The sequence below is a fragment of the Hypanus sabinus genome, chromosome 11 (genome assembly GCF_030144855.1).
Source record: "Hypanus sabinus isolate sHypSab1 chromosome 11, sHypSab1.hap1, whole genome shotgun sequence".
NCBI lineage: Eukaryota > Metazoa > Chordata > Chondrichthyes > Myliobatiformes > Dasyatidae > Hypanus > Hypanus sabinus.
The window spans coordinates 58,159,504-58,172,985 of record NC_082716.1 but is presented as its reverse complement, the minus strand read 5'-3'; the positions used below and the strand labels follow the sequence as shown (position 1 = coordinate 58,172,985).

The 13,482-nt window shown below is 42.2% G+C and overlaps 1 protein-coding gene across 3 annotated transcripts in view; it reads right to left on the bottom strand.

Annotated features, from left to right (window-relative positions):
- jak1 (Janus kinase 1) overlaps nucleotides 1-13,482 on the bottom strand; it is a 123,913-nt gene that overhangs the window by 105,971 nt on the left and 4,460 nt on the right. Inside the window, exon 1 of one of the 3 annotated variants that reach the window (XM_059984388.1) lies at nucleotides 8,096-8,337. The exons of the other annotated variants lie outside the window; for them this stretch is intronic. The gene's annotated coding sequence lies outside the window, so the exon portion shown is untranslated. Of the gene's footprint in view, nucleotides 1-8,095; nucleotides 8,338-13,482 lie in introns of those variants that run through there. 3 annotated transcript variants of the gene reach the window in all.

The following is a 13,482-nucleotide window of genomic DNA, read 5'->3' as shown; positions in this document are numbered from 1 at the left end:
TCTCCGTTTAAAATACATTGGGATGTGGATGTATCTAAGCTGTGCCTTCCAAATTGCCCACAGAACTCCAGCCATTGCTGTCCTGCTGTCATCCCTGCTAGTGTCCTGTTCCAATCATCTTTGGCCACTTGCTCTCTCATGACTCTGTAATTCTCTTTACTCCATTGTAAAACTGATACATCTGACTTCATCCTAAGTGTTCCGTCACCTTAAGCTCCTTAATAAAATCTGGTTCATTACACAATGCAGAATTGCCTTTCCCCTAGTGGATTCAAACACAAGCTGCACTAAAATGCCATCTGTCTTAGAATCCAGCACCAACCTGATTTTCCCAATCTAAAGGCATATTGAAATTCCCCATGACTATCATAACATTGCCTTTATTGTGCCTTTTCTATTTCACATTGAAATTTATAACACACATCCTGGCTACTATTTGGGGCCCTGTATATAACTCTTATCAGGGCTCTTTTACCCTTAAAATTTCTGAGCAACTCAAGAGGTCAGGCAGCTTCTACAGAAATGAATAATGTCGACTGTTTACTCATTTCCATAGATGCTGTCTGACCCGCTCAGTTCCTCTAGCATTTTGTTTGTGTTGCTTTGGGTTTCCAGCATCTGAAGAATTTCTTGCATTTATCCTTCTATCTTACGGTTTCTTAATTCTACCCACAAGGATTCTTCCAATCCTTGTGTCACCTCTGCCTGAGGATTTGATTTCATTTTCTACCAACAGAGCTTCCCCAGGCCCTCTGCCTACCTGCCTGTCCTTTCAATACAAAGGTACATTCTTTGGAAATTGAGCTCCCAACTGTGATCTTCTTTCAGGCACGTCTCAGTGATGCCCACATCATTCCTGCCGATCTTTAAGGTTTATTATCTTGTAGCGTAGTTACTCAGTATGCAGCATTTATGTAAATAACACCTTTAGTGCTATATTCATTCCTTTTCGATTTTACCCCCATGTTACACCACCTCATCCCACCTACTGTAGTTTTGCCCATTCACTTGCCTACCCATCTTCACACTCACTACACACTGCACCTATCACTGGATCCTGTCCCCCTGCTAAGTTAGTTTGAAACATAGCAACACACACAAAATGCTGGAGGAACTCAGCAGGTGAGGCAGCATCTATGGAAAAAAGTACAGTCTATGTTTCGGGCTGAAACCCTTCAGCAGGACTGGAGGAAAAAAAAGCTGAGCAGATTTGAAAGGTGGTGGGAGGGGAGAGAGAAACGCCAGACGATAGGTGCAACTTGGAGGGGGAGGGATGAAGCAAACAGCTAGGAAGTTGATTGGTGAAAAAGACAGAAGGCCATGGAAGAAAAAAAGGGAGGGGGAGGAGCACCAGAGGGAGGCAATGGGCGGGTAAGGAGATAACATGAGAGAGGGACAAGGGGATGGGAAATGGTGAAGGGGCTGGGGGGGGGGGCATTACTGGAAGTTTGAGAATTCGAAGTTCATGCCATCGATTAGATTGGAGGCTACCCAAAAGGAATACAAGATGTTGCTCCTCCAACCCAAGTGTGGCCTTATCCCAACAGTGGAGGAGGCCATGGATGGACATATTGGAATGGGAATGGGGAGTGGATTAAAATGGGTAGCCACCGGGAAATCTTGCTTTTTCTGGCAGATGGAGCGTAGATGCTCAGCGAAGCGGTTTCCCAATCGATGACAGATCTCACTGATACACAAAAGGTCACACCAGGAGCACCGAGCACAGCATATGACCCCAAAAGACTCACAGGTGAAGTGTTGCATCACCTGGAAGGACTGTTTGGGGCCCTGAATGGTAGTGAGGGAGGAGGTATAGAGACAGGTGTAGCACTTGTGCCGCTTGGAAGGGTTAGTGCCAGGAGGGAGATCAGTGGGGAGGGACAGCAACTCCTGCGGAAAGCAGGATGTGTGTTTCGTGGTGGGATCCAGTTGGAAGTTTTTTCCCGTAGTTGCTCCTGGCCTGCTGAGTTCCTCCAGCATTTTGTTGTTGTTGCTCGGATTTTCAGCATCTGCAGATTTTCTCATTTCTGATTAGTTTAAGCCTTCCCAACTTGAACAGTTCAATTTGATCTATTTCACTGTTTAGTGAAGCACATTTACCAGTCATCCCTTTCAATCAAATGTTCCAACTTGTGGATTTGTTTCTGTTACAGAGATTAACGTGACTACTCAGTAAATCTTAAAATAAATGTTTAATTGACTGTTTTGTTTGAGAAAAAGTGACAGATTCAATAATTTAGATCCAATTGATTAGCTGTTACCCATCAATAACAGGGTTGAGGAACAACTGAATTGAATAGCATGTAACAGTTGAACTAAGATGGAAGACAGACTTTGTGATAAACTCACTTTCAAAAAGAATGTCATGGTTATGTCTCATAACCGATCTCAGTACAATCTTGCACCTTGTTGTTTTCTTTCATTGCACTTTCACTTACAGATGTTACATTTATTCCACATTGTTATTGCGTTGCCTTGTTTTACCTTAATGCTCTGTGTAATCAATTGATCTATACAATTAGTATGCGAGACAAGCTTTTCACCGCACCCTTGCACATGACAATTCCTCTCCATCTCAGAACGTCCCAAAGTGATTTGAAAGTGAAGAACAGTCAATGTTGTAAAAAGGCATTGCAGCAGGCAATTAACATGTTAATTGCGTAATTAAGAGATGTTTATTGAGCATTGGCCAGGAACTCAATCATTAAAACATTACTAATGTCAGGATGACACTCTCAAGCTACATAATTCCCCACAAGTTTCATCTGATCAACGTCACAATGGAACTTCACTAAAATCGCAAAAAAAATGACAAATCATGGCCTGAGTCAAATGGCCTTTTGCAATAAAGCCAAGGATGAAAATGCTGATAACTCTCAAAAAGAACAATTATAGATTTATAATATGGGAGTCTATTTTGAAAATTCAAGATGGTGCTCTTGATACAGTGACGGTTTGCAGGCTGCTGGCTCAAAACTTGTTCTTAATTTTATATTTTTTATGTATTATTATCATTCTTTTTATATTTGTACAGTTCACCTTCTTTTGCACACTGGATGTTTCTTCATCTTTGTGTGTAATCTTACATCGAGTCTATTGTGTTTCCTTGGATCTATGGTAAATGCCCGCAAGAAGATTAATCTCAGAGTAATATTTGATGACATATACGCATCTTGATAATAAATTTACTTTGAACTTTATTTGACTCATACAGTCACACAGTTATACTGGACAGAGACTCACCCTTTGGTCCAAATCATCCATGCCAATGAAGATGCCTACCTAGGCTAGTTCCACTTGCCTGTGCTTGACCTATATCCTTCTTAACCAGCAGCTCCCAACTTGGGGTCTACGGACCCATCAGTTAATGGCATAATAAAGGTTGGGAACCCCTGCTCTAAGCCTTTCCTATTGATGTACTTGTCCAAATGTCTTTTAAATACTGCAGTTGCACCCACTTTTACCACTTCATCTGGAAGCTTGATCACAAACCCAACACATTCTGCATGACAAACTTGTCCCGCAGGTCCCTCGTCTCATTTAAATATTTATCTTCACCGAAAAATTTACCTCCTAGTTTTAGACTTCCCTCTGTGCTGGTTGAAAATTAGCTACTCAGCCTAATGCCAGCTTCCAGTACTTGATTGAGGTCAAAAAGGTCCAGGTTCTTTGAGTGCATAACCATATAACAATCACAGCACGGAAACAGGCCATCTCGGCCCTCCTAGTCCGTGCCGAACTCTTAATCTCACCTAGTCCCACCTACCCGCACTCAGCCCATAACCCTCCACTCCTTTCCTGTCCATATACCTATCCAATTTTACCTTAAATGACACAACTGAACTGGCCTCTTCTACAGGAAGCTCATTCCACACAGCTATCACTCTCTGAGTAAAGAAATACCCCCTCGTGTTTCCCTTAAACTTTTGCTCCCTAACTCTCAAATCATGTCCTCTCGTTTGAATCTCCCCTACTCTCAATGGAAACAGCCTATTCACGTCAACTCTATCTATCCCTCTCAAAATTTGAAATACCTCGATCAAATCCCCCCTCAACCTTCTACGCTCCAATGAATACAGACCTAACTTGTTCAACCTTTCTCTGTAACTTAAGTGCTGAAACCCAGGTAACATCCTAGTAAATCGTCTCTGCACTCTCTCTAACTTATTGATATCTTTCCTATAATTGGGTGACCAGAACTGTGCACAATATTCCAAATTTGGCCTTACCAATGCCTTGTACAAGCACTAAATGCATGTTCAGGCATTTTTAAATATGGTAATGGCTTTTGACTTTACAACCATTTCATGCAGTAAGTTACAGAACCCTGTCCCCTCTGAGTGTTGGTGGTACACAGAATACATAGCATAGGAACAGGAAAATTATTTTCCTCATCTCTCCTCTAACATATCTATCAATAACTTAAGTGTACACCCCGGATTTCTGAGGTGACAACAATCAGCAAAAGACAAAAACACAATGCCTCTATAACGGAAACAGATCCTTAGTAACAGCTAAATACAAGACCAGCATAATTTTATGTGCCTCCAGTAAGACTCTCCTCAGCCTCTTCACCTTGAAACCACACTACCATTCCAGCCAAGCCTGTCCAATCTGTCTTCAGAGCTAAAATTCTGAAATGTTCTAATTTTCCAGGTAACATCTTTATAATTCTCCTCTGTACTCACTCTGGCGCAATCACATCTTTCTCTTGTTAATGTAGCATAGATTTCTGGAAAATAGACATGCATCCAGAACTATCCTTACAAAGATTATCTACTGGTTCTGGGGACAGGCCAAACTATTCCCAATTAGGCTAGTGAAAGTTTTGGGAAATGAAGAATTATTTCTAGATATTCCTTGTTCTGCCCATTTTCTATGATGTTGGGACTGGGCTGATTATCCAATTTTTTCTCAAACTCAATACATGGAACTCAGTGACCTGAACCCCTCAGACAACAATGCAAGAATAATTCTGGTTTCCAAATTACAGAAATGATCAGGAAAAGGGAGAAAATACATTAAGGCTTCTACCTACAATGTGAGCTTATATTACCTGTTAACACTTTGCATCTCTTTTCAAACCAGATAGAAAGTGGCCAAAGAGATGACTTTACAATTATGAAAACTGTTGAAAAGATCAAGTCTTGAGACCATTTATAAACAGGTAGTGAGAATAAAAGATAGAAATGGAATAAAGAATTCAAAAGTAATTTTTTCAGCCACAGTGCATTGAGAATAGAAAACAATTAAAATTAATATAGATTCAATTGTGGTCATACAAGCTGAACATTGGAGGGAGAAGGGACGAGGGGTTAACAATGAGCAAAGACAGCCAGGCATTTGAATGGAGCATAAATCCAACATGGATCCATTGTGCCAAAGGACCTATTTTTGTAATTCATATTCTCTACACCACCTTTTCCACAAACTGACAAGTAGGACAACAATATCATAACTGCATTCAGGTGGAAAGACCCCAAAGATCTCTTTGCACATCTTAAAATGTTGTTTTAACAATCTTCTTAAAAAAAAATCAAGGATTTACAATAAACACAGGTGGTACACTTTAAAACAATTCAAACATTTAAATGATTTGATAATACAAGTTCTCCCATCAACAATCTAAAAATATTTAAACTGTCAATAATACCCAAAAGATCGCCATTCTCTAACAAGTTTCAAACTAAAAATAATGTAGTCTCTCACAGATCATGAACAGCAGTTGTGTTTTATTTAAAATCATGAGGTGGACACAATGCTGTTATAACATGGTAAGTAACGAGGTGATGGGATGAATGGCCACCCAGCTCATGGTGCTCGATCTCACCAGGAGGGCCACTCCACTTCTGGCTTCATATCAACTTGACAACCTTTAGAGCATCTTTTTTGTAGTGTTTCAGATCACCACAGATGTGGCAAAAACTGGAGCCCCACTTAACTGTTGCAGATGGGTGCTCCAAACAGCCAGTTACCAACAGCTGGCAAACTTGTGGCTGACCCAGTACGCAAAACTCATTTTCATCTCTCACCTACCTGTGAGCTAACTTTTTCATCTGGATGTAGCCCTAGAATTCTTTTATTGAACTCTCCTGAGGTTATGTAATGGAGTTTAATTGCAACTCAGAACAGCATATTGGTATACTACAAAACAAGAGGCAACACTTATGATGACGTGCAACAAGCTAACGGGCTGACTCTGCTACATGGGAAGTCTTAAGGCAGTGCCAGGACAGTCTATGAGAGCCTGCGCATCAGGGAAATCAGCAACGGCTGTAAATTTACTCCCCAGTTTATCAGAGCATAGGCTAAAGTGAAGGGTATAGAGAGAGGCTGGCAAATGAAGAAGAAAGGTCTGAGTGTAGGGTCTGCCAAGAGGTGACTGAAAGGAAGGGGATACTGAAGAACAGGAGGGGACATAGCATGTCTGTCTGTGTATGGCTGCCAATCACGCCTGTATGACAGAGACCATCTTACCACGGGGACAAGAATTCACTCACCAGATCTGTGCTGGTTAACAACGATATCAAGAGAAATCAGACGTATACACATCCTGCATTCCTCGAAAAGGATGCAATTTTGACCAGAATTTATCGAAAAAAATTATACCTGAGAAAATCTTTCTATCTGCATGGGGGGGGGGGGGGGGCGGGTCAGAACTTGTTATTGAGGAATTACCAAAAATATTCCTTCTCTGGCGGTGTTGCAATTCTGCAAATTTCTGTGAAATTATTAATTTCTTTTTTATTTTTCCTGGAATGGATCATTAGGATCTTAGGTCATGATTTGTTTCTAACATTGGTTATTTTTTGAAATACAAGAACATTCAGATACACCCCCAAAAGTCTGCATGTCCCTATTCCCCCGTTGTCTCCTTTATTTCAATTTTAATAACTTCTCTCTCATTGAGCAAGATTTACGCGACCTTTTGCACCTTTATCTACATTGTAAACACGACAAGTTCTGCAGGCGTTGGAAATCCAATGGCCAAAGTACTACGCATGCCCATTCAATCCTCCCTCATCTCCCCTGAGGGCCCCGAACAGTTTTTCCAGGTGTGGCAACGCTTCCTCCGCGAATGCGCTGAGGTCGTCTATAGTGTCCGGTGCTCCCGACAGAAGCTGGGGGGGCATCTGCTCCACGTCCCAACATGGGAACTTTAAAGCATTTTAATTCCGATTCCCATTCCGACATGTCGGTCCATGGCTTCCTCTCGTGCCAAGATGAGGTTACCCTCAAGGTGGAGAGGCAACCCCTTCTATTCCGTCTGGGTCGCCTCGAACCTGATGGCATGAATATCGATTTCTCCTTCCAGTAAAAAAAAACCCTCCCCCTCCCATTCCCCACTGTAGCTTCTTACCCCTTCCCCTGGGCCCTTTCCTCCTTCCCTTTCTGCTTTGGTCCACTCTCCTCTCCAGCTCTTTACCCTTCCTACTCACCTCGCTTCACCTATCGTCTTCTAGCTAATCCCCCTTCGCCTCCCCCCGGGGGAGGCACTTTCCATTCTGGCATCTTTCCGTCCTGATGAAAGTCTCGGCCCTAAATGTCGACCTTTTGTTCATCTCCATAGACGCTGCCTGACCTGCTGAGTTCCTCCAGCATTCTGAATGTGTTGCTTTGGATTTCCAGCATCTGCAAAACTTCTCGTGTTTACGCATCTACTGTGATCCCTATATTCTGGGAAGCACGACAAATCCATATCTAACTCCTTACCCCCGCCCAAAGCCGACCCATTCAAACATGAGTAACTGGTTTAAAATATGTCACTTGCCTACGCTGGGTATGGTTAATTCCAATAAAGGTTCCCCCATCCACACTGACGGAGCCAAACTTCTGGTTCAGGGAAAGGGGAAATTCCACTGATGTCAAATAATTGACATTGCTCTTTTATCACAGGGATCGTAACAATCTGCACTTATAATTAAAATCTCCGCCGACCGTATTTTGAAATTTACAGTACAGTACTCGATATTGTACGTTTGTCTCTGAAGAAACACCCTAAACAGCGATCATATGAACGTTCTCATTTATTAACAGATATCAACCCATTTTACAAATGCCACTGAAGTCGACTCGTTCGTACTGTATTACTCACCACTTCCTTGTTAGAGCCTCTTCGTCTTTATCTGAAAATTCTCCTCGGGCAACATAAAATAAAACCTCCAATTGTTGTTCCTCGGACAGAAGAATACTACGAAGGCCTTCCAAACCGTTCAGCTGTTATTTCTGGTTTACGATACACCATATATTTAATACTTTAGCTGTTGAAACTTCCTGACACGAACAAGACTTGCAACACGCCACACTCGGTAGGCAACCGGAATCACGTTGATTGACAGTGGGCGGAGCCTATCCTCGAGAGCTCCGACTGTCACATGGCCGAGCAGCTCCTCCGATTAAAGGCCCCGGCTTTAACAAGCTTCCTGGGAGTTGTAGTCTTCGAAATAACTTAATTACGACATGCGCGAGCGTAATTTTTTTTTAGTGTTTATAATTCAAAGTCTACCCACACGATGACAAAGAAAAAATAAACGGAAACTCCGAGAACACGATCGGCTAAAGAGCAAGAATCATTTTGGAACTGGTGGGACCCTGTTTGCAGTTTGTGTTTGCTCCAGCTGTATCTATAGCCGCTTATACTTATTTATGAATTCGTAGTACAGTATTTCTGAAACGACACACATAAATTTCACATTTTTTCGCTCAGTGTGACTCGGTGGCGCACGAGGAAATACAGGGAATTAGGGGAGAGCAGGGGAACTCCGCAGTGACTAAATAAATTGGACACCAAACCTCAACACTTTAGGTCACTGCTTCACCCTCATCTAAATCAGTAGCACCGAGCCCTCTTAATCTTCTAAAACATTTACACGTGCTCAAATAGAGCTATTGCGTGTTGATATGATGCACAATAATAAGGTAAATGAAACACTCGTGTACTAGCTTGCAACAAAACAGGCGGGTTTCATCGTCATTACTAGCTTCAGTTTCTTTACAAATAACTCTTGTTCTGTACTTTCCCAGCAAGCCGTAATTAGAACAAGAAATTGAGAAATAGACTTTGTAGAAGAGGAAAATGCTTAACTATTCATGATACATACAAAGAAAATTACCTATTTAAGACTTACTAAATTTTAAAAAATGTGTTCCATCTGCTATAATTTGATAACATATTCCAAGCCAGTGATTTTATATGGAAACCTGTCTTGGCATTAATCAGCAATAGTCTGGAGCATATGTATTGGTGAGTGACTCATATACCCGATTCCGTTTCAAGCCATTTCTCAATTTACGACGGGGATTCAGTGGGCTGAGCAAAATCTGCGGAGGCTAAGGAGTTGTTGCATTTTGGATCAACACCCTGCATCAGGGATGAGAATGGAGAGAGGAAACAGCCTGTACAAAAAGGAGAGTGGGGAGGTGAGGCAGTGGTCAGAAGTGATTGGGGGTGTTGACGGATGGAGCCAGATGGGGCAGGGACGGTGGAGACAGCTGCCGGAAGGTGATAAGCACCAAGATCACCGGTGCTGGAATCTGTAAGGGAACTACTGGGGGTGCGGAGATGAATGGTGTAGGGCAAGGACCAGATGAGGGGGTGTGTGAGAGCCAATGGGTGAAATATGGGGTTAATAAGTGGATGGTAGTGGGAGGATGAAGTGGTCAAAAATAGGTAATGGGAAGGTGTGGGTGTGTGGAAAAAGGGGGAAATGGGAGTAAGTTTGGAGGGAGAGAGAGTAGTGGGAGGATTAAAGTACAGATATGGAATAAAATGTGCATAAATCCCAGCAATGTAAATAGTATTATAAAAATGATTTGAAGTGCTTACAAGCCACTACAATGACTGAGGTAATAGATAGAGAGGGGTGGGGGGGGGGGTAACTAGAATGATTGATTAGATTAACTGACTGGGGGAAGAAACATTTAAGATGGCAGAGTCATCTTTAGAGTTTTAAGATGGTTATAGAGCTAAGCAGCTCAGAAAGTTACCCAAAGTTTGAAAACTCAGTATTCGTACTGCTGGTTGCAGACTACCCAGGTGAAATATGAGGTGTTGTTCCTCTGGTTTGTGTTGGATTTCACCCTGCCCGTAAAGAAGGCTGAGAATGGATAGGTTGGTGTGGAAATGGGAAGGGGAAAAAAGGTCATTTCAAGAGGCCACTTTAGTCTAATTGTATGGAAATTTAATTTTCCAATTTCAAGTAACTCTCACCTCCAGTTCCACTCTCTTTCCTCCACTTCTCCTCTGGTCCTACTATTTTTTGCCTTTTCCATACCCTCCACATGCCCCCTGCTCAATAAAATTTCTGTCCCCCAGCTGGTTCCATCCACCTACTACCCATATATTTCACCCACTGGTTCTCCCCTTGCCCATCCCCTCACATCAGATCCCGGATTCTCCCCAAATGATCACCTTCCCTGCTTATCAGATTCCAGCACTGATAGCCTTTATGTTCCTGCTTTTCCAAGAACTGCCCCTACCGTCACCCTTTCCATGGACCTCCTTGGTCCATGTATGAAGTTTCCCAATTCTATTCTTCCCCCTTCCCCAACTGGTTCCCCGACCCTTCCATCAAACACCTACTAGCCTCTGTCCCGCCCATCTTTCTCTACTGGCTATTTCCCTTCTCTTTCAGTCCTGATTCAGGATTTCAAACTGAAACATTGACAATTTCTTTCTCCCCAGAATACTATTCCACCTGCTAAGTTCCTCATTCAACGTTTATCCATCCCTCCAGATTCCAGCATCTGCAGTTTCATGCGTCAAGAATCAACTTCATTCACCATATACACTCCGTGGCTCCTGTACCTAATAACATAGCCATGGAGTAAATGTTCATGGTCTTCTGCTGCTGTAGCCCATCCACTTCAAGGTTACTCATGTTGTGAGTTCAGAGAGGATCTTCTGCACACCACTGTTGTAACAGTTATTTGAGTTACTGTCACCTTCTTGTCAGTTTGAACCAGCCTGGCTCTTCTCCTCTGACTTCTCTCATTAAATGAGGTTTTTGTTTTGGCCTACAGAGCTGCCACTCACCGGGATGTTTTTGTTTTGTTTGTCGCACCATTCTCTGTAAACTGTTGCATGTGATCAGAAGTTACTCAAAGCATAGCAATAACAATCATTCCACCGTCAAAATTACTTGGATCACATTTCTTCCCCATTCTGAAGTTTGGTCTGAACAACACCCAAACCTCTACCGCATGATTGGTTAGATATTTGCATTAACAAACAAATGTACCTGCATGTACATAAAGTGACCACTGTGTGCAAATTTACATGTACCGGGAATTTGCAGAGGTGTGTTAATGCGACACGCAACATTCAACAATTATTAAGAATAAAGAATTTAACTTGTTTATAGAGTATGAGGTTACAGATTTAGAATAAAATGTGCATAAGTACAAAAATACCAGCATGCATTACAATGTAAATAGCATTATAAAAAGTGGTTAAAGATGTTTGCAAACAACACACACAAAATGCTGGAGGAACTCAGCAGGAAAAGCAGATTGAGCAGTTTCAAGTTCCTGGGTGTCAAGATCTCTGAGGACTTAACCTGGTCCCAACATACTGACGTAGTTATAAAGAAGACAAGACAGCGACTATTACTTCATTAGGAGTTTGAAGAGATTTGGTACGTCAATAAATACAATGAAAAACTTCTATAGTTGTACTGTGCAGAGCATTCTGACAGGCTGCATCACTGTCTGGTATGGAGGGGCTACTGCTCAGGACTGAAAAAAGCTGCAGAGGGCTGTAAATCTCGTCAGCTCCACCTTGGGTACTAGACTACAAAGAACCCAGGACATCTTCAGGGAGTGATGTCTCAGAAAGGCAGCATCCATTATTAAAGACCTCCAGCACCCAGGGCATGCCCTTTCCCACTGTTACCATCAGGTAGGAGGTACAGAAGCCTGAAGGCACACACTCAACCATTCAGGAACAGCTTCTTCCCCTCTGCCATCCGATTCCTAAATGGACATTGAACCCTTGGACACTACTTCACCTTTTAAAATATACAATATTTTTGATTTTTGCATGTTTTTAATCTATTCAATTTATGTATACTGTAATTGATGCACTTGTTTATTTTTTCTCTCTTCTATATTATGTATTGCATTGAACTGCTGCTGCTCAGTTAACAAATTTCACAACACATGCTGGTGATAATAAACCTGATGCTGATTCAACATTTTAGGCTGAGACCCTTCACCAGGACTTGTTTTTAAAAAAGTTTACGGTGCATTGTAATGACTGAGGTAATACATGGGGCCGGAGTTAACTAGAATGATTGATCAGATTATCTGCCTGAGAGAAGACACTTTTATTTCAGTATAGAGTAATCATTAGAGTTTTTAAGATTGCAATAGCCTTATACAGCACAGAACCAGGCCCTTCCACCACCAAAATGCCCCATGCAAGCTTCGTTATTAATCACTTAGTTATAGTAACCTTTATAAATTGTACTCATTTAATCGCGTATGGTGTACTGTCTGTTTTTGGGTGAGGCGGGGACCTCACACAGCATCCACACCAGCTGATTACCCAGTTTGGCGGGGCCGAAGGCTGCTCCCCCTAGACGAGAACAAGCTGAGCGAGCCTGAGGCGACCCAGGGGGTTACACAAGCTAATCCCATATGCCAGTGTTTAGCCCATAACCTTCTACACCTTTCCAATCAATGTGCCAATGCAACTGTCTTTTAAAAGTTGTTCCTAGCTCAACCACTTCCTCTGGAAGCTCATTGTGTAATATGTTGCCTCTCAAGTTAACTTCAAATCTATTTCCTCTTGCTTTTGCTACCCCAGCTCTGGGAGAAAGACTGAGTGCATTCACTTATCCATGCCCCCCATGATCTTATATGTCTCAATAAGATCACCTCTTAGTCTCCTAAACTCTAAGGAATAAAGTTTAGCCTGTCCAACAACTCGTGTAACTCTCTCCCTCGAATCCTGGCAGCATCCCTGTAAATCTTTTCTACACTCTCTCCAGTTTAATAAAATCCTTTTTACAGCAGGGAATCAAAACTGTGTGGCCTCACCAGTACCCTGATGGCCGCAACACAACCTCCCTACTTTCATACTCTATGACCTGATTTATGAAGATCAGCTTGCCAAAAGCTTTCTTTCCCACCCTGTCTACCTGTGACTCAACTTACAGTGAGCTCCAAGGTCCCCTATGTTCTATAACACTCCTCAGGATTCTGTCATTCTCCGTGAAAGTCATACCTGGCTGTGACTTTTGAAAATGCAACACCTTGCACTTATCCAATTTAAACTCCATTTACCATTCCTCAGCCTCCTTACGCAGATGATCAGATGCCCCTGTAATTTTTGATAACCTTCTTTATTGTCCACTGTATCTTCCCTGATCGCCACACTGGGAACACTCCACAATTCTTTCTCTGCTACATTGACAACTGTATTGGTTCTGTTCCTGCACCTATACTGAGTTTCTCAATTTCATCACGCTTGTCTCAAAC